The sequence below is a fragment of the Chroicocephalus ridibundus genome, chromosome Z (assembly GCF_963924245.1).
Source record: "Chroicocephalus ridibundus chromosome Z, bChrRid1.1, whole genome shotgun sequence".
In the NCBI taxonomy this organism is placed as follows: Eukaryota; Metazoa; Chordata; class Aves; order Charadriiformes; family Laridae; genus Chroicocephalus; species Chroicocephalus ridibundus.
Window position 1 is genome coordinate 82,146,683 of NC_086316.1, and position 22,089 is coordinate 82,168,771.

At 43.6% G+C, this 22,089-nt stretch overlaps 1 protein-coding gene across 2 annotated transcripts in view; it reads left to right on the forward strand.

Moving 5' to 3' along the window:
• Positions 1 to 22,089, forward strand: part of LOC134508698 (urea transporter 2-like) — a 304,867-nt gene that overhangs the window by 166,358 nt on the left and 116,420 nt on the right. For both annotated transcript variants that reach the window (XM_063320620.1, XM_063320619.1), the window contains exon 3: positions 10,576 to 10,681. The gene's annotated coding sequence lies outside the window, so the exon portion shown is untranslated. The remainder of the gene's footprint in view (positions 1 to 10,575; positions 10,682 to 22,089) is intronic.

Here is a 22,089-nt window from a genome sequence, read left to right on the forward strand (position 1 = left end):
CCCTGGTGAAACAAGTTCAGGTCACTACATCCCTTGGAGACTCGGTGAAGAGCATTGCCGAGAGCAACACTGACGATGAATGGATAGAGTGACGGTGTAATTAAATCTGACATATGTTGTTATAAATCAAAACTGACAGAAGTCCCAGAATTATTTTGGAAAGCTCTGTGCAGACTTTCAAGCAAAACATAGAACCCAAATCCTGACCCTTCTGGTCTTTAATAAGCATACAACCATATTTTAAATAACTGAGCTGAGCATGTGAGGACTGAGGGCAAAGCATTTCTTGATCAAGGGCAGGAAGATACACATTAAAAAGAATGGGTAGAACAAGGCTTTCCCTCTCCTAAGGATGCAACATAAAGCTTTCATCTAAAAAGTGACTCTCAGCATTAGGTGTGTAATGCTGGCACCTGGACTTACTTCTGTGATCCCAGAAACAACATAAGAGGATGCTGATCAGATCTTTCAAAAATATCCCCCCTTCCAAAAAAAAAAAAGGGAAAAATATTCTAGCCCCTTCTAGGACTTTTATCTCAGACAGTTGGAAAACCTGGAGACCCTGTGAAATCTGGTAGGGACTTTGCTGTTGTTGCTGGTTGTCCATTAAAGCTGTTCAGATTCTGTGCTGAAAACTGTGAGAATAAAATTCATAGGCAGGCAGGCTGTCTGGAAGTTGAAACATGACCTCCTTTCTGCCCTGATTTCCCCACAGTTTTGATTGGAAATAGGATTATACCGTGCTTCCTGCTCTGACGGGAGGGTTGGATTTGGTGACCTCCAGAGGTCCCTTCCACAAAATTACGGCAAGATTCCACGATTCCCTCCTAAACAGTTGTGTAATAGCAAGAAGCATCCATCATACTTGGCCATAATTCAGTTTGTGCTTTTTTTTTTATTTTTTCCTAGCAAAGTTTGAACTAAAGAATGATACAATTTTGCATTTAAAATAAGAAGATTTAATTAAATTGTGTTCTCTCCTGAGACTACACAATCTTTGAGTTACCACTGCCAATATTTCACGTTCACACACCACAGGGATTTATTCTTAGAATTTTTTGTGATTCTAGTTCTAAATGTTCTATGAGAAGAAAGGAGTGGCTTCAAAGTGAGATTTCTATGTTTCCTAAAGTTTTCATGTACTAAGATCTCCGAGCACTTATTAGCTACAAGAGGTGAAAACAGGAATGGCAAGATTTATAAAATCCACTGAACGTTGACTTGCAGAATACTAGTAGTCCATCAATCAAAAGTGTTTCCTCAGGATGCATATGCCTTCCTTTAGTCACTTCACCCATTTTCCCATGATGACCAGAAAAGCTACAATATCTTCTTGTCTTTTATAACGCTTCTTTTAACTAAGCAAGGCAGTGGTTTACAAACTTTGCCTCTTTCCATTGAAGCCATGAAGACCCATCCTGTCACTTTCTTCTAACAAACTGATCATCTTCCTGAGTTGGCAAGAGCTGGGTACTTTTTACCAGGCCTGCCTGCGTAACTGCCTTACAAAGTACTCACGATTGGGTATCAGTCAAAACAAGCATATGTGAAAATTTACCATTTTAGCAGACGGAGTCAGAACAGATCACTTGCATACAGTGAAAACCTTAATATTTCCACAGCTGGCAGGTTTCCTGTGGTCTAAAGGACCGGAGCATTTGCTTTTTAAGGCAGAAGAACTAAATCAAGCTTTGATTCAGGAAACATTTTGTGTTTAAAATCTCAAGATACTTTAGTAGACTCCCCACGCACACAGAAGACAAAACCAAAAGGTTAGGCTATCTGGGGGGAAAACTGTAAATTTCCTCCTCTGCCCCATCCATCCTGAAGTGAAAGCAGTGATATGGTAAAAACTCAGTTCTGGCTTCTGTGCCTTTTTTTTTACAGTCAGACTTTTCTGGATGCTGCTCTTTGGCCAGAGATCTCACCTCTTGCCTCTCCTGACCCGTATAATTGTGTCGACAGAAGTCTGCAGTACAGAGAAGATCAGCTTCTGAATTTTATTGTGTTGCTTCTGTGAAGTCCAGTGTAACAGAAGAGTGTGTTACGACACCAGCCATTAATATTACACAGTTATGAGTCACTTACTGTACAGTGATTTTATCAAGAGCAAAAACCCTTTCTTGGAAACACCTTCTGTTGGAAAGCTAACTATTTCTGATAACATATTTTTAAACTAGACTTGTCTTGTCCATGAGAAAGTCAGCATCCTTTTATGACACCATGTAAATTGAGGCCTGTTTGTTCACACATTTCTTGACAGTCAGAACATTTTTGAACCAGAAGAAACTTTAGCACAGCTGAAAACTGTTATGGGGCTGCAAGAATTTCAAAGGAGGTTTCAAAGGAAGGGCCGATGCCTCACCCTCTCTGCGTGGCTTGGTGGTGTAGGCGCTGACGTGGGGTTTGCAACTGTGGGCTTTGAGCTTTTGCCCTGGCACAGAGGTGGATGAAGAATGGACAAATCCTGTCCGGAATCAGGCAGAACAAAGTCGTGAAAATTTACTCCGTCCCTGTGTTTTAGCTACAGGGTACTACCGCCCCTTAAACTGTAAGGTTCGGCTTGCATTTGGAAAGGGCATGTTGCCACCTCCACCCTGAAGAAGTCAAACGTCACGTTGTCTTCCCAACAATATCTTCATCTGAAGCAGACAAATACCGAAATTGAGAAAGTTGCCTTGAAATGAATGTGCCGCTGCTTGAGTATGACCTGCTCGTTAAGTACAGAGGTGGGCTGGACGTCTCGGATTCTGGTTCCAGCAGTTATCGCAACGATGTTTGGCCTGCTACAAAAAAAAGTGACACCACAATTCCCCACTTCTTATGGCCAGTAGAGCTAAGTGTTGTTCAGAGGGTACTTTGACACTCCCAGTTGTACATTTTGTTATTCAAAAGCAGCATTTCAAAGCAAAATTACTTTCAGTTGTCCGTCTTCCCTGTTTTCTACAGGCTGCTGCTGTTCTGCTGCAATGCCCTGTAAAATCTCTGGTCATACTGCTCTCCAGCTAAATGAAAAAGATTCCTCCCACTGACTGGATGTTGAAGCTACATTTGTAGGATTGGTTGACCAAAGTCTAGCCATATTCAGGGAAATAAGTGACTGGGTTTCACGTATGCTGCCCATGTATACACTCACGGTCTAGATACGGTAGTTAATTCTTTTTTAAAAATAGTGACTAAAGAAACACCCAACATGGATCTGTGTGTTTAGTCTAATGCACTAAGTACTTTACACCATCTATGCAAGTTCACGCTTTTGGCCCTCTATATAGATAGTAGCTTGTGAAAGCTTTGGAAATATTAATCACTTCTCTCTCCAGCAACCCAGCTGACACACTTGCTAGGGCTCATGACGTGAAGATTCAAGGCTCCCAATGGGTTCAAATCTTGCTTTTTTACTATCCCAGCCATCTAAATCATACTGATTGCCTGGTCCCAGCTGGACAGCGAAGATGGTGCCTTTCATCCTAAATTGCATGGGTGTGAATGGGCCGTGTATTCAGATCTATTGTGTCACATGTCTGCTTCACCTTCAGCACTCACGCTGTACTCAGTTTTGCCACTATTTTCCATTTAATAGGGGAATATTAAAAACAAAGCCACAAAACGAAATTGATTTTACATTTCTTCTTAGCAAAAGGAGGCTGAAATAAAAAAAAAAAACAAAAAAAAAAAAAACTGAATAGCTGAGTCCCCTCCCTGCTGAACCAGGACCACCTGCCTTCATCCTAGATTCACTCTGGCCACTCCTGCTTTCCTACTGCCTCTTGCTAATAATGTTAGAAATCAGACACCTTCCTAAATTTCCAAAGACCTCCAATTTCTCTTCTTTAAAGAAAGCACCCATTGATGCAGACAACATTTTTCCCTCTGGCTAGATAACACAGGACACAAGGGTGAACCTCCAGAGAGCACTGGGTTTGACAGGGAGCTGGTTCCTCGTACAATTTTTTTGAGACAAACATGCAAGGAAAACAACAAGGACGGTTACCCAGTATAATGAAAGCTCAGTGATTTAAAAAGCAGCAGTGTGTGCGTGAGGGAAGGCAGGGAGGCTGGGGGATGGGATGGCAGATTTCACTTGCCAGACCAGGGGGTGACAAAAAATTATCCCGATCCAATAGACCATGTGAAAGGATATTACCAGGGTATGAAAAATTCTTTTAGGGGGACAGAATGTATTTTTTCTGCCCTTTCGCTAAAGCCCTGTTATTTTGCTGTTCTTTGCTTGCATCTGTTAAATGCTGGAATGTCTGCAGGGACGTTTTGAAAAGCTGCACAATGTCAATTAAATTTGCCGAGCAGTATATCTTTTTGGAGTACGTGTGACCTTTTCTGTTTGTCATTTCCTGGGCATCACACCAAGTGATCCTCTTAGGATGCTGGCTTTGTGGAGCAGGCCCACAGCAGCAGGACTGCAGGAACTGCAGGTTTCTGGGACCGCTGCCAACCTCCGGATAATTGCCATCAGCAGGAAAGAGCTAGAAAAGCTTGGCTGAGTCCATCTTTTACAGATAGATTGACCCCTTTCTGCCACTGCAGAATCACAGTCAGAGAGAAACACATATCCAAAAAGAGAGAGAGAAGGGAGGGGAGGAGGGGAAGAGACGAATGATTACAGCAGGAAGGCTACATCTGATCCGAACAGGGGAGATTTGGAGGTTACGCTCGCTGCTTCGCCATTGCCAATATTTTTAGCATCTTCTGTTTTAAGACAGAAAAAGCTGAGAACGAAGCTTGAATGCCGAGCTCTGTTATAATAAAACTGGTGCTTCTCTGTGAGAGCAGAGTCGGCGCTCTGAGACAGGGGTGGGAAGGGCAGGAATTCAATACCTCCACGCGATACATCTGCTGGGAAATAACAACTTGAACGTACAGGCAGCAAGCAAAAGGGAGAGAATGAATGCATGCTGAAAGCCACTGCAGGTGCTTGGAAAGGAGATGGGGGACAGCAAAAGGAAGGAGACTGCATGACCACATTTCAGTAGCTAAGCTGAGATGTTTTGAAAAACAGTGAGAGCCACAATCGCACCTTAGGAAAGCTGGGAGTGGAAAGCAGCGCCCTTAATATCCCTGTGTCCAGCAGGTGGTTGACTGGGGTAAGTGGTGGTGAGGTGGCCAGGCGGCAATTTCAGCAACCAGGACTTCAGATGCATGGCCTCCTCAGCAGGCTCTTCCACCTCAGTGCTACATGCAGGGCTCCGTGTCGATGCCGCTAACGAATACCAGCAGCAACCGCCACACAGGAGCCCACGAGCTCAGCTTGGGAGTTTCCAGACGAGTGTTGGGATCCCCATCCCAAGCCCCACGCCCTGGCGTATCTTAGTAGAGCTGGGGCATGCAATGGTCCAAGCCCGGCTGAAACATCAAGCCTGCCCTAGGCAATCCCAAACCATGAGGTCCAATTCCAGTAAGGAATGGAAAGAGGCGAGTGGGTTAAAGAGCTAAGCAGTTGTCCCCTCGCTGCAATTGTGTGCCCTGCTAGGCAGGGGCACTGTGATTCTCCATCCTTTCTCCTCTCCTGGAAGAAAATCCTTCCATCGCTCACTGAAGTGCAGCTGTCTCGTAGAAAAGAGCCAGTTTGAGCCACAAAATATATAAAATATGTGTAAGCTCTGCAAATCAAGACCTCAAGACCAGGAAAATAAAGGTCCTGGGCCAGAATCTCTCTGCTGTGTGTTTAGGTCAACACACTTTCTATTAATATTAAGATGTTTGATGTTATAAAGGACATAACACTCAAATTGGTTCACTAGCAATGCTTCTTTTTCTCTTTCCTCACCCATGATCTATGTCTCAGTTGCCAACATAAATAATACTTGGGTTACAGTAATGTCCTGTGGCTCCAGACTGGGGGAGCTTCAATGCGTAAGGTGCTGAGCAAACATGTATGGAGGCATAATCCTGTCAAATGTTATCCAGGTCATATAATCCGCAGCTATATTCCTCCCTCTAGAGAACACACACAGCTCGGCAAATGCTTGGCCTGCTTCTGTGTGTGACACTCAGTGTCAGTGAGCGACGTCTCGCAGATGACACTTCATTGGTAGAGCAGGTGCTGGTGGCGAGAGATGTATTTAAAAAGCAGAGGACTAAAAATGGCTTTGCAAGGCTCTGTGCTTAACAGGTCTCAGTCATTTCCAGATCACATTTGACTCTTTCACAAGACCTTTCTCCCCTTCCTCCACCACTCACAGACTTACCAGAATGAGAAAGCCAAGCTCCCCTGGATCACCATCAGAAAAGCCATGCAGTCTGGGTTACAAAATCCGTATCATTCATATGAAAGAATATGTGCATGTTTCCAGAGCCATACATTCCAGGGCATTTCTTAAACATACAAGAAGGCAAACTCCCTGTAAGGTTAGCATTGCGGTAGCTTCTGTTTGCCGTAGCCCCAAAGTAACTGTGGACAAAGGCAGAAGAACACATGGCCGTGAACTAAGCAACAGTGTGCATTTTTGGCACGTCACCCACTCTGTGGTAGCTCTGCCTATGTATACAGCTAATCCTAAGGAAAATGTGGGAGAACCTGTTGCTGGACTGGTACGAGCAAGAGCTTGTGTATGGTGCTTTCTGGAGGACAACGGGATTACCCTGGGTTCACTTGTCTGTTTGCCCTTGTCCTGCCACATTTTTACTCATAAGCCCCCTAAACTGTCAAAGCAGTTTGCCATTCCAGGCAAAAGGGTTGTTTCTAGGAGCCAGCGGGTAATTTAGGGCTGTTCAAATGATGTCCAACCACCAGCTCACCATCTGCAATGTTTAGGAATTGATTGAAAACTGCGCTTCTGTATGAAGGTCTTTCCAACTGTTAAGACCCAACACCATGTTCAGAGGTTAAGTATGGGAGTACACAGAGAGCACCCTAAACAAGGCAGGAAAGAAGTTTAGGCCTTTTATTTTGTACCCAGGATGCAATTTTTAATTTATTCTGGAGGTAGCCTCCATTTGATCCACCCGTGGGTATGTTCTGGGGCAAGAAAAGGTGATGAGATGCTGGTCTGCTGGCCACAAAAACTGGTGTGCTCTGCTCAAGTTAACGTGAAAAGCATTGCCAGACCTCAGCTTATAAAATGTTATTCAATTACGCTTTCCACGTGCTGCTTTAGAGTAATCCTAGTCTGAGTGTGGTCCTTGATAAATATGAGGGAACAAACTTGAAATTTAAGATATCTGGAAACCCATTTCATTATTCCTTGGAAATTAGACTTTTTTTTTTTTTTTAATGAATATGCATTAAGAAACTATATATCATGGCTGAAGGAACTGTCAGCATCAACAAAGTCATTCACTTCTGTGGGTGACACGTGAAGGAAAACACCTCTATATTTCATTTGCTTCCCGTTTTCCACCTCCATTTACAGCTGAGGCATGTAAATGATTTGAATCGTCTTACTGAAATCAGGAGGACAACTGATGGGCTTACAGGGAGGCACGTGATGGGGGCTTTACCAAATCATCTCCAACACCAGATGCTGGAAGATGCAGTGTTGGTAGCTGTTGGCAGCTGACCTGAAGAACTTAAGCTTAGCAGTGAATGGAGCCCCCAGGCTCTGCAGCTCAGCTTCGTTTCCTCTCTTTAGCACAAAATATTTTAAAAGAAACTGAGACCAACAGCTTTTCCCAAGCCAACAAAAATAAAACGGCTTGCAGCAGGTGAGGTGCAGCACGCCTGCCTAACTCCAGGCTGCTCTGCCAGGAAATCGGGGGGCTGGATGGTGGATCGACAGCAATTGAGAGGTGGGCACAGAGGCAACAGCACCGTGGCTGAGGTTCAAACCCAGAGCAGCGAGGCACCCACGAGAACGACTGCAGTTGTCGACAGTGGAGAAATTTAGTTCGTGGTTTGCAAATGCAGCCTAGCTCCTTAAAATAAAATAAAAAAATGCCACGCACAAGCAAATCCCCCAGCTCTGTTAGCTACCTGGCCAGTGAACGGCTGCCCGTGAGCCAGCAATATAATGCTGATATACACCCCACAGCTCGGTCAAGGTCCCCTGGATGGGTTTGATTAAGGACTAGTGCATCTTTATGAGTGTGAGTCAACTGGACACAGATGTTTTCATTCTTTGGTGTTGTAGAAGCAAAAGTCTCTCCCCTCCCTCCTCTTTCCGCCTCCTCCTATCTTCAGCTACATTTTTAATACTTTTTTTCATCTCGTTTTATTTGCGCGTATTAAAGGAGGCCTGCTGCAGACTCCTAAACTGGGTGGGGGGAGAAGAAAGAGAGGAAATGCCAACACTTCAGCCCACAAATAGCCAAGACGCTTACAAACTTGCTCATAAATAAACTGCTCTCGGAAAACTTCCCTGCTCAGTGGAAATCCCAGGCTCACCCACTTAAGTCCTTCCCAAAAGCAATGCAGTTTGCATTGCATTCTGCTTGTGTTAACAAATTTAGGTTGTTCTAGGCCAAGAAAGAGGTGGGGGGGAAAGCAACAACCCTTGCAGCTCTTTGGAGAAAGTGTCCCTCTTGGACCTCCCTCATTGTCAAGAGAGGGTGACTCATTCTAGAGACACTTGAGTTACACTCTGCTGCTGCAGGGAAGTCTGGCATACAGCCCACCCCTGAGACAGGGAGAAGTCATCCGGGATGATTTTCTTTTTTAAAATATTTAGGAGAAAAAGTTCCCCCCTCTCCTTGCTATTCTTTGTCAGGTTCCTCCCTGAAAGACCATCCAGACAAGAAACACCAACCAACCCCGCAGCCCCTACCGCTCTGGTCCTCTTCTTGGGATAGGTGTCAAATATGACGTTCTCCCAAGCTGGTTTCTGCCCACTCACCCAATCTACCTGAGATACTCAATCACACACAGTGAATCTGCTTTAGCACCCTGCTTACATCTAATTCTCCATAGTCACTTCTGCAGATCCACCAGTACCATCAACTGCTGACATTACACCCACCAATATCCAGGATGACAAGTCACTCACTCCTGTCCATCTGAATTCCTCCTTACTACTCACACTGTCATTATTTTTTTCACCAAAGGAAGGAAATGAAGGATCATCCTGGTTTTTTCACTGTCCTACATCACTCTTCCACCTCTCTCTCTTTTCATAACATATCGCGTAATTTCACACACAGTAAGGAAGATGCTCCCAAAACCAACACAGAAAAAGAAATCTACTGACTTCTGCTCCACTGATTTTCAGGTGCTTCTTCTGGAGCACTTTTGGAAAGCCCAACTGCTCAAAAGATCAAGTCCCCCATATTCTGCAAACCAAGTGCCTTGCAGACCTGGCATGTTGATAGTGCCAGAGCTGAGACACTCAACGTCACCAGTTACTTTGCAAGAGCTCCACCAGTAGCAACGATACCCACACATCTTCCCTTTCCAGTACACAGGCTCCCGCTTTGTGCAAATGGTTGTTTCAACTTTTAACTCAACGTAGGTGCTGAGCTGTATGTGTGAGCAGAGCATCACTTATGGGTTTGGACTCTGCATGTTTTGAGGCAGAGCTGCACGGATGTCCAGGAGCACAGGAAGCTATGATGGGTTGTATCTGGTATATTTTCTTATTGTAAGTTATGGTCATGCAAGAGACTCTCCTAGAGAGAAAAAAAAAAAAAAACAACTGCTTATTTGCATTTTTCCCAGATGCTGCAGAAAGAGAAATGTGGGAGGTAAGGGAGGCTGTGAACCTCCTTGAGGAGCTCGGACCATGTTCCTCTGTGATATCTGAAGTGCAGGGGCAGACGTGAATGACCCAGCAAGAAAGAGGTCTGCAGAAATAGCCGGGTCTAGGCAGAACATCAGGCTTCAGATGTGAAGAACAGGAAAAGGCTTGTGCTAGGGTCTGGCAGGGCTGATGCAGAGTTTTTCACCACTCAGGAGGCCACTGCCACTGGCTGGATTGAGAAAACGCTCATGTGTGACAATTTGTTAAAGAGCCCTTTTGTTACAAAGAAAAATTATTATGAAGAATTACAATGTGTGACCTATTCCCACAACTAACTCCATCCTGCTCCTCGTGCCACCACTTGTGTCTGACACTGGGATGAAATTATTCTCACAGCCCTGTATACGCACAAGTTATCCATAGCTCTGACTCGAGTCAGTTCCCTGGAAATCAGTTAGAAGAGATCTGTGAGTGCTCAGGAAACTTTTGATGAGTTTACATTGACCTTCAAGGTTACAAGGAAACCAGAAATCAAGCAAGTCATTTGTGACTTTTGCAGAAATCTCCTATTCTCTCCACTTTTTTTTCTCTTTTGAATATGACAAATACAAACAAATTATCATTTTATTCATTCTTCTCAAGGGATCTGGATGAGGGATAACTGAATTAATTTACAAAATATTGCAATGTTTCTTTCTCACTCATCCTGGGCTAGGTGTGAAGATCTTACCTTCTTGTTCTCAACTACGCAGGTACCTCCTCTCCTCATGCAAGGAATGAACAAACAAGAAACCTACCTGCTACCTCTGTCCCCTTTGAATTTCCCCAGAATTTAGGAGAGGCAAACAATGAGCTACTGCAAAAGCGAGAAATAAATTATAGTTAAAATGGCAAAAGCGAAATATTTCTCATCTAAACATGTTGTTTTTTGCTTTGTATGTCTTGGCAGCCTAACCCTCTGAAAACACACACCTGAATTCTCTGCACTCAACAGAGCATCCCAAGGATAAACCCTCCAGTAAATCCTACGTGACTGAAGCTATAGGAGCCCGACTGTAAGTAAAAAACATTTTAAATATAATTGCTATACCTGTTAGTAACCAAAGAGCCCTTTTGGACCAAATAATTTCCTTGGAAACATCTGAATCCAATCATCTAAGCCTGGGAGCCCGCATCTATGTAATACCACTGCTCTTGTCTCCACATTGTCCGTCCCCTGCCTCAAAAGAAAAGAGTTTACCCTGTCCGTCTATCATTTAAATGGTAATGAGCTAAATGAATTCCACCTCACTTCTGAGCTTCCAAGCAAGCTTGGGTTTATTTATTCATTTAAAGGCACGGGAACGAGTTTGACATTGCTGAACATGTCCCAGATTTATGGAAAATAAAACTGTACTAATCTGGTGCGTTTATTAGCTTTTCTGTCGGATGCCTCCATGAGTATCCAGAGATGTGAGTTTGCCCCGCAGTTCTGTTCTGACTGGAACAGCATCTCCTGAAATGTAAATGTTATCTTAAGGTCATATGCTGATGAAAACCACTGTTTTGCCAAACTCTAATTTCTTGGTCATTTGACAAAGCAGCTGCCGTGCAGTTATATGGCACAAAGAAAGCTATTAAAGATGGATGAGTTACGTGTTTGATTTGGCATATATTATACCGCTTCTAAAGATAAAAATGAAGACAGACGATTATTTTTCCTGATGTAACTGAATAAACAAAAGACCTCTCACAAATACACACACTGGAACGATACTTCTAAATTAAATTGTTCGTCTACACCTTATGTAGTCCTCCGAGTGCTTCTGTGCATGCATTTTAAAGGAACAAAGCAAATATCCTAATGCCTGATATAATTAATTCGTAGCATCATAGATCATATCAAGAAAAATTCCTGATTTGGAGAAAAATACAGAGATTAGACAATTGTATATGTCATGTGACAGTAAGCACCGCAGCTGGTGTACATTAACGAAAATAAAAATTACAAGGTTTAGGTAATCAACAGCTGGTGTCAGCTGGTGCAGTACCACATCAGTGCCTCCAAGGTCTGTGAAGATTATTTTTTACCATCTGGAGGATATCTAGCATTGGCCAATGTCAGAAGTACGATACTGGATGCTTCTGCCGCTGCTTTGGCAAACCAGTACGAATGCTCACTTGTACGAGTGGGGAACACGCCGTGTGGAGTCAAGAAAGACAATACTATGACATGTTTTAGGAGGTGGTGCTGTCATAGCTAGTCATTCAAGGCTTTTTTAGCGTGTGAGAAAGTGCTGACAGGGAAATCGTGCTGCAGGGATGTAAGTTTTGGGTTACACGAGTATCCGTGTCCAGGAAGAGCTGGAGTGTTGGAGCTGTAGAAGGGTTTGGTCTCCACATTTGAGCTCTGAGAAGCCGGTTCTGGAAGCAGAGATGTTCCTGGGAGCTCAATGTCTGGTGACGGATGGAGAAGGAAGTGTTGCCCTGCACATTGTTTGACCTTCATCTTGCAACGAGAAAGGTTGATTATTCTCAGAAAAATATCAATAATGTTTTCGCTCACTAAAAATTGCTCTAGTTCAGGAATACTTTTGGTACTTTACAACAAAGAATTAAAAAAACTAGAGTTTAGGACTTCCATGGTATCTTCTCTTCTGTTTCATTTTCCTCCCTTTATAGTTATAAGTTCAGATAAGTTCCAAATGAGGAAGATAATTTAGCACTGATGATAAGACTTTACTTGTGCAGTGCATCCAGCATTCACTTACACATTAACTCTTGCCTAGCCAAGGAGGTAGGAAATTTTTTCTGGTGAGAAATAACTATAAGCAATAAAATTGCTTTCAGTGCAGAAATCTGAAGTAGAAAGGAGACTCATCAATATTCAAGCCAATGAAAGATATGTTTCTCTAAAAATATAGCTACAAGGCTGGTTTGCTGTAGTTACTCCGGTTTACTGACAACTTTGGTAGGTCACATCTCAAAATTTATCTTCCAGATCAAGATCTGGGATCAAAAAGGCCTTTTGGATATATTTTAAAGAGAAGGGACGTGTGAGTGTGGAGCACCTTGTGTTTAGTGATTTCACCATACATTGCAGGAGTGTGTGGTCCACCCAAACAGCTGCAGACAAGGAGGGATTTCCCTACTTTCAGACAAAAGAGACTTTTTCTTCTAGGCGTCGTGCAGGAATTCATTATTTCTCAAGGAACTCTGCTCCATTTGCTTGTGACTGCCATTAGCATACTAAGAGACCTCAGTAATACAAACACCTTGCCGTGTGCCTCAGTTTCCTAAAACAGGGTTGTTTGCCTTCCTTATAAGCCACTTTTTGGTTTACCAAAGAAAGCTATTTATTAATATGTTTTTACATATTCTTAATTGCAGCTCTGGCTGTCAGCCCAGGCCATTGAGCTGCTGCAGCCTCCATGGGATGGGAACAGTCTTGCATGGCATTGCCTGTGTGTGTTGCCTGGTGGGGCAGCTCCTTATCTCGGTAGAGACCTCTACCACAAAGAGAACATATTGCAATTTGCATGTCTCTTACAAAAAATTCCACATGCTGACGTTTCCTGCTCTTGCGATTTACTTCTTTGAATTAGCTAAGATACCTCCCTATGACACATAATTCTTGTGAAACTTGTTAGCTCTCCTTATAATAAGTAAATAAATAAATAGGCAGCCTGGAATTCATTACTGAACTCGAGTAACAGCCCAGCAGAAAATTCAACAATAAAACATCCATGTCGTAAAACATCAATATTTGCAATAAACCATGAGCTGAGAGAAGGCATGGTAGAATAGCCTCTTCCACTCATGAAATACCATTCCTCACGACAAAAAAAAACACAGCAGGACACAAACAAAGCTAAAAGGGAATTACCAGGGCTGCAAGGAATTACCTGCATGGCACCTTGTCCTTGCTGAATGGAACTCCCCTTTGGGCAGAGAACTTTCCTTCCCCAGAGCTCAAGGCATGGGAAGGAGGGATCATAAAAGCAGCCGAGTAACACAGTATGGCTTGTGTGCGTCTATTCTGTCTACCAAGGCTTTATGCCACCCTTGTGGTCCCAAAACACCCACTTAACATCCATTTAGGTGTAACATGGTTAGGTTAATGACATTTAGGTGTAAAAAATGAACGACATAGCACTCCTCGTCCTAGCTGCTTAGACCTAATTACTCTGCCCCTCCAGTATTTACACTCTGCTTATGTTTCCATTGCTATATAGAGCTCTGCTCTTCACCGTCCCCAAGATGCAGGCATATTAAGGCCAAAGGATCATCTTGCTTAGATCACCTGTGTCACAGGTTATTAAGTTTCACCCAGCTGCCCCCAGGATTGATCCCAGTAATAGATGTTCAGTGAAAATTCTCTTCCAGAGAGACACCCAGCCTTGATTTGTAGGAAGGGAGAAACAGAGAACCCGCTGCTTTCCTTAGCAGTTTGTTCTGGCTTGTAATCCTCCTCAGCAAAAAGTTAATCTCACTCTAAATCACACTGGTCCTTCTCATGCCTTCCCCTGTCTGATTAAAGAGCCCTTTTCCAAACAGGTTCTTCTCTCCACACGAATATTTCTCCAGTAGTCAAATTACCTCTCCATCTTCTCCTTGTCCAAGTAAACAGGATGAGTTTCAAAAGTCTCTCATTCTGAGAGAGAATCCTGCTCTCTTGCAGGAATTTTCTCCTGCTCTTTTCTCTTGTCTGAGATTTCTCCTTTTTTTTTTTTTAATGTTCTTGAAGGAAAGCAAACTGGGGTACTTGCAACGTTACCATTTCACTCACCTTGATTTCATACCCAGGTGCAAGGCTGCAATCTGATTCTGTTGAAGTGGGAACATGCATGTCAGAAAGGACTGTGACTTTTAACATTAAAGGCCCTGAAGTGCAGTATATGGAGTATATATATGGAACATACATACAGTTAAATACCTAAAGATTTAGATGCTTCTTGACTCTGCAGACTGACAGCCATAGACATAATTATTCTGTAGTAGTGTGGGTTGTGCCTTCGGGTTAGTTTAGCTGATTAATGTCAGGAAGGGAAAAACAGGTGGAAAGAAGTCAGAAGCAGGGTGTGTCAGAAACAAGAAATGAATCAGGGTCTTGCATAAGCGGGGGGAGTGTGGTAAGCTTGGCCACTAATAACACATTAGGTAGATTTGCTTGCCTTATCTAGACCTAAATTAATGTTTGTAGAATCATAGAACCATAGAATGGTTTGGGTTGGAAGGGACCTTAAAGATCATCCAGTTCCACCCCCCTGCCCTGGGCAGGGACACCTCCCACCAGACCAGGCTGCTCAACGCCCCGATCAACCTGGCCTTGAACACCTCCAGGGGTGTTTGGCTCTTAGTGGAGACCTCCTGCCCTGAACTCATGGTTAGACAGAAGTTCATGTCTGCTCCGTGATCTTGGCTGAAAACTGTGTCTCTGAATCACACGCACTCAGCAAAACTCAGTTCCAAGCAGGCTGGGCTTCTTAGTAGTAGCTATAGCGTAGACTTTAATTCTTTGTAAACTGTGTCATCTGTATCTTCTGAGCAGTATCACCCATACTCATCCATTTAGGAATTCATTTTGTTATATTGATGTCATGTTCCTTGTTTGCTGACTATCATTTAGTCAAGATTTTAATTAAAATACTTTCAAATGTCTTGCTATGAAAGCACAACTTCTTTGACTTGAGCTCCTCAGCTCTCACTTCCCAGCTGGTGTCTGGAGGACAAGAGGCTTTTCATGACACAGCACTACCAGCGGTGGTGGGAGGGTGAAAGATACCCCTCGGACCAAGATCAGCCACCTCTGCTGAGACCTCCCTCCTGCCATTCGCAGCAGTCATCTCTCTCCATTCAGGGATCTCTACGTGTCCTGGAACAACCAGTAATGCCGAGTGGCTCAGCAGGACACGGAGCTCAGGTTGAGTTACTCACCCATCATGACCTCTCCCGCATAAACATCCCTCACATTCCTTGCCAGCAGGAAGGTTGTCCTTTTCCTCGGTATGAAATTTCATAACTATGTGATAGGAACAAAGTCTGCATTCTGTGCTCCTGCATGGACTGCAATTGCATTTGGCTGTATTAAAACATGTTTTCCCCTGAATAAGCCAAGCTTCACCAGTGATCTAGCTTACACTGTCCCTGCAGTTATTTATACTTCTACTAATCTTCATCAACTGCAAATTCTATCAGTGGTGACTTTATATCTAATTCTAGATTACTGATGAAAACATCCGGTAGCCCCAAGCATAGGACTGATTCTGTGGAGACACTGCTCAGAGTGCCCCTAGTTGATGATGATTTATCTGAATTTTTGGACCTGTCATTTATCCTTTTGGCAGCTGATATCACCCTATGTGGCTTTTTCTCCCGTTGTCTTCCCTTGCCTTTCCCTTTGAAAACTAAAACTGTGATATTCAGCAATGTTCTTTTCTGTATCAGCTTGCTGGCAGCTCTGTTAGGAGTAGTGGGTTCTTATCCATGGGAAAGCATGTGATTATGTTGAGCCACAATGTAAATTGAAAGGTAGAGGCCATTTCCTATATTCTTACATAAATACAATCCATGAGAATAAAATGTAAATACACACACATATGTTGTTAGTTCATAAAAACTTGTCAGTTCCTTTTACAAGTTCTGGATATACATTGCAGATAGGTTTGGGCTTATGTTTGTTTTATTTTTTAGTGCTGTTCTTAAATGAATGGATTGGTTACATCTTTGTGTTTTGCTTTAGCAGTGTGGTGTTAAACACATCCAAAATGTTTCAGTCAAGTAAAAAGATTTAACTTTGTCCAAAAAAAACCCCAACACACAGAACTGTAGAAACAGCCAGGCATTGTAGCCATTCCCCAAATAGAGTGTTAGGATTTGGCTATAAACCTAATCTGTTTAATATGGTTTGGGTTTATGCAGTAGGTCATGGTGGTTAATGTTTAGTGAGCTGAAACAAGAATGGAAGAAAATGATAATGGAAAAGCTTGGGTTTTAAAAAACAGCTCTTCATAGATGGCTATAAGGGGGATGATTGGACTCGTGGTGTGTATCACACATATTTTGGCTAAGCTGGGCTTTGAAAGACTTTCAGCTGAGATAAGCATGATCATCCGAGCAGGACTTTTTAGCTCAAAAACACTCCTAATGTTGGACTATTGGCATGAGGTGATGACAGCTGCAGAAGACAGAGGGGGAGAAAGCCGTAGCATTATGTCTTTGTTAGGGAGAACAGCAGCACAAGAGAAGCAGCATCACCTAAATTAGCCTTGTGTGATTTGGGGAGGGGAGTCAGGATGGCACGGTCCAATTCTGACCACGAGTCCTCAGCACCAGCACCCCTCCTTCTCCTCACTCTGCATCCACATTCTTACCTGCTGCCCTCCGGCAGTTTTTTACCCTGTCCACCTTTCAGAGCCAGGACCACCAGGGTCCTCTCTCCACCATGCCAAGACACCAGCTTTGGGTCTGAAGAGCATGAGAGGGCGGTATGGTGATGTGAGCAGAGTAATTGACCCCAGGGCACTAATTAGCTCAGAAGCAGCTGCTGTTTCTGGAGCTACTTTGGTTCCTCTCTGTAACAACCTCCAAAAGGCCCGTATGTAGACAGGTGCTAGAAACAGTGCACCAGGGGTTTTTTTTGTTCATAAAGCCTCTAAGAGCATTCAGCCTTCTTAGTCCTCCTTTAGACAGCCCATGGAAGCCTTCTCTCTAGTCTTAATGTAGAAATAAGTGTGTTTTACAGACAACCCTGAGGGCTTGCTTATGGCGGAGAACCCAAACCATTGTCCCTGTATAAAATGCAGAGAAGATGTGACTTAAATGGTGATATACATGTGTGCAAAGAAATCTAGGGTAATTCTCCTAGGCTTTCATGTGCCCGTCTGTCATCATATCAGCTGCTCTGTTCTCATGTGCCTTTGGATGTGCCATGTGCCAACGGTTGTGTGAGGTGGTCGGGAAGCAATCTGCTCCCAGATACTGCCATGAGCTTTACCCCTGCCTTCATGGGGCCCTCCAGGAGGTCTTGTGGTGGAAAAGGGGCTGAACGGCAAGGGTGGGACCGACCTAAATGCTCACTAGGTGGATGGAGGACTGGGTTTGAGCTGGGGTGGACTCCAGTCAGGTCTCAGATTTGGTGATGAGTTGGGAGAGGTTGAAAAAAGGAGCCTTGTGAACTCAAGTGCGTAAAATTTGGGAGGAACAACAAATGTGAAATCCCCTTTTAAGTTACTTTCAGAGCAAACTGCCTGCCAAAGAAACAGCATTCTTATATTCCGATGTCATCTCCATGCAAACGCTTTTCCGCAGACTGTTTTCTGCTGGAGGGAGGACCTCAGGGGAAAACACCTGAGAAAGTGGAAGAATCACTTCCTCTGACTCCATCTTCTGCACTGGCACTTATGTGCTAAATTCCCTCCAAGCACAACAGAATTTGTTTCAAGACTCTTGAGAAAAGCATTATTTTTAACACAGTCAGTGCCTGCTCATCACATCCCCTTCAAATGTGCTTTTCATCTCATACCTGGAACACCTAACAGGGAGGTGAGTGATTTTGAATAATACCCTTAGTTAATGGTCTAACCAAGACCCGATGTGCTAGACCTGAGATAACACCTGACTTCTTTGAGGTACAGATGCATGTTGAGTTCCACAAGTGTCTGGGTTTTTATTTTTTCCTAACAAACCTTGTCATCCCCTGACATGGTGCAAGTATGAACTGGTTTCCCTTCTGTGCTTTGTCGTGAGGCCTCCTTCTGCTCTAGAAATCACTCAGAGAGCTGTTATTAAAAAGCAGCACCCCAACCAGTCGTGAAGACACAGCTCCCACTTCCTTCAAATCCCCTTTCTACCTTCCCTTCCTTATTCGCTCTGACAGCATTTGACTATGTCAAAAGCCCAAGTTTTAGCTACACAATTTTCTTTCCCCTTGAATATTTCAGTGCAGGAACAGCTTTGCTTTTATGAAGACATGCAGTTTAGTCTTCAAGCCATTGAGGAATGTCATCAGCATCTCAGCTGCGGCATCCCCCCTCCAAGCCAGCAGCAATGTGTTGGAGAGGCTGTTAGCCCACCGTATGTTCCTTGATGTTCTGGACTTGTGCTCTCTGGGGAACCCATTAGCATTTACACTTGCAGGCAGTTGTCTCCTCCCCTGTTAATAATTATCCAGGGAGGGGATAATTAAAATAGGTTCTGAGGCTATGAAGGACCTCTGTCCGCTTTCCCTACTTACGGAACCAAATGAGAACTTTAATGTAGATTTGGAGATAACTCCTGAAGGGTTTTGCACCTTTGCCATGTTCTTGTTGTCATTAAGCACGGTCTAATCCTCCATTTCATTTCATTAACCTGAACAGGGGCAAATTTTGAAATGTGACTGCAACACAGCACCAGTAAAATTTCCCTAGGCACCTGAGAAAGCTCTATCAGTATAAAATGGATAATTTCACCGGGGTGGACAAGAACACAGGAATTAGGGGCTGGTTAGCACAGATTTCCTACATGATTCTGTCCAGACCATTGAGTTCCTGTATCTTGATTTTATAATATCAAATAAAAAGGACTTTTTCATCTAGTCTCTGAATAGGTGATGTTTTCAGAAGGGAAGCGGCCTCTTCCAGTGCTTTTGGAGCTCTATAGCCTAGCGCTGCTGTCTGTGGAAGGCAGGAATGTGTGCATGCTAATGAGTTGGATGAGATCTATTTCAGCAAGACTGACTGGACTGAGGGCCATCACAGCACTGCTCGTTACTGCATGGCATGAGCGTGCCCGTGGTGATCTCTGCTGTTGGCCTCTCGACACTCCCGCCAAATAACACTCACAGCCAGCCTCACCGGTACACACGCCTCGCTGCAAGAGTGGTGTCGGAAGTCTCGTCCAATTTTAGGAAGAGCTTATTTAAATGACTGTGGCTCCCAGAGCTTCGCCGTCTGTCCTCCTCTAAATCCTCTCATCTGAGGTGACTTGCGCTGGGTTTGTGCTGCCAACTGCTCTCTCACAGGGCGCCCGGGATCCGCAACGGGAGCGAGGGGGCACACACGACGCCCTGCGCACAGTCCGGCCCCTGGATTGGAAATCTTTGCCCTGTCTCCCTTAACGGCTGTCATTCAGTTTGCCTTAAAAAAAAAAAAAAAAAAAAAAAAAAAAAAGAGCAGATGAAGCAATGGAAAATAAATATGCCTCCCATTTTTCAAAACTTGATGTTTTTTAACTAAACCCTATATTATTCATATGCTGTATATTTTATTACCGTTAGTTTCAAAGCTGTTGGAAATCACAGATCAGTTCCTCAACCACAATGTCTTTATTATGCATACATAAATCATGCATGGAAGAGCCCTGACAGTTGACGATGTAAACTCTCAGGAAGCAAAGCCCCTAAGCCATGTAAAAAATGTATGTCACAGGCAAAGAAGTATGTCATCTCTATTTCCTTTTTATTGATAGTCTTGTCTTGTCATTGTCGAGGAAGACTTTTTTTTCCCTTTATTTCCTATTTAAATGTAGTTAGCACAGAGGTAATTTGCAATGGTATTTCAATGAGACAAATGGAGTACACTTCCCCACATCTGCCTGCATCTGCAAGGATGAGTGTGTTGTAGTTATACTGTTCCGGTTTCATTAACTGCTCTGCTATACCCAATATGGTTCATAAGTATTCTGGTGAAATGCACAACAAAGTTCATTGAATTGTCAGGAGCGTCTGGGTGATATAGGACTCACGTAAATTACCTTAGAATTGGGTTGTTTTGAAACCACAGGTTTGTTACAAGTGTTGGTCAGAATTTATTTTAGGGGAAAAGAATTAATAGACAAGGCTTCCTCATTGTTCTACAGTCGAAAATGAGGAAAAAAAAATGCTCAAAAGTGGAAATACTCAGCTAAGAATGGCAAAAAAAAATAAAAGCAGTTGAATTTGCAGTTGGCATTTTCAGTTTCTCAACCAAAGGTGGTGGTCTTCTCATTTTCTCGATTCTTTGTTTGGGGTAGCCATTCAGTGAATTTGCCTCTTCAAGAAAAAACATCTTTTTGACGAGAAGTTTTGGTTGGTCATAAATAGCAAATTGTAGCAGATAAAAACTGAAGAAAATCTTTTGGACAGAAAGTAAAGAACAACCAACTGAAACAGGAAATTGGAGAAAGCGGGCCTCATAGACCTCCGGACAATGAACTCTTGTCTGTATATCCTGGGCTAAGGGACAACTCTGCGACAGACCAAAAAAATAGTTGACTCCTTCCTGCTAAGCTGAGCTTGCAAAAGCCGGGCACTGCAGGTAGACCGGTGAGCCCACATTTCATCCCCCGGGGAGCAGTCAGCATCTAAGAGCTACCCACCCTTGTTGCTATATGTACTGAAGACAGCCATGCAAATCAGCCTAGCTGTTGTGCTGCGTGTTGTCATGGACTGTGGAAAAGAAAATGTGGCCTTTTTTCCTCAAGCAACAAATCCGCTTTGAGCTGATCTTCTTGCACGTCCTCCTCTGTTCACATCCATCTTCCAGATTTACTGCTGTGTGATGCCTCCCATTTATTGAGCAACTGAGACTAATTTACTCTAGCTGCAGGACAAGACAGGCACGTACATACACATCGACAGGGGAAAAGAAAAAAAAAAAAGCTCATCCTTCCTCCTTCATTCCCTCTCAACGGCTTGTGACATTGCTGATATCTCCTCCACGGTTCCTCCTCCTTGCTCCAGCGCCCTGTGGTCACAATGGGCCTTCGTCAGAGCAAACTTCAGCTGAGCTAAATAGCTCTTGTGAGGCCACAGCTCATCTTATTTCAGGCCTTTACTTCTGATGAAGTCCCTCTTTCTCTGCAGTAGCTCAGCTCTAGAGGCTTCTGCTCGGAGAAGTCCCACCTACCGCGCTTCAGCTCATTGGGGAATCCTCCTTTTGCCGGGCACAACTTGGGATGCCACTAAAAAGAGCCAAGAGCGGCGAGCAAACAGCGTGCTGTCTGCTTCCTGAAAGAAACACACGCAGAAAGGAACAGCAGATACATAATTCTGACTGTGGGGGAAATTCAGAACCAGCTGAGATGTTTGTTACTGCTTTTATCCTCTCACCTATGCAAATTAGCGGCGTTCAGAGTGAAATGTAAATGCGTTAACGGGAAACCTGAAAGTGGCATCTGGTTCGTACTCTAGCTCTGCTCTTTTCCTTTGGAAAGACACCTGTGGCTACATTTTCATTAATAATTTCATAGAATCATAGAATTGCTGAGGTTGGAAGGGACCTTTAAGATCCCTTTAAGTCCAACCTTTAACCTACCCTGACAAAAGCCACTTCTAAACCATGTCCCTCAGTGCCCCATCTACCCTTTTTTTAAACACCTCCAGGGATGGTGAATCCACCACCTCCCTGGGCAGCCTATTCCAATGTTTAATAACCCTTTCAGTGAAAAAATATTTCCTAATATCCAGTCTAAACCTCCCCTGACGTAACTTGAACCCGTTTCCTCTCGTCCTATTGCTTGTCAC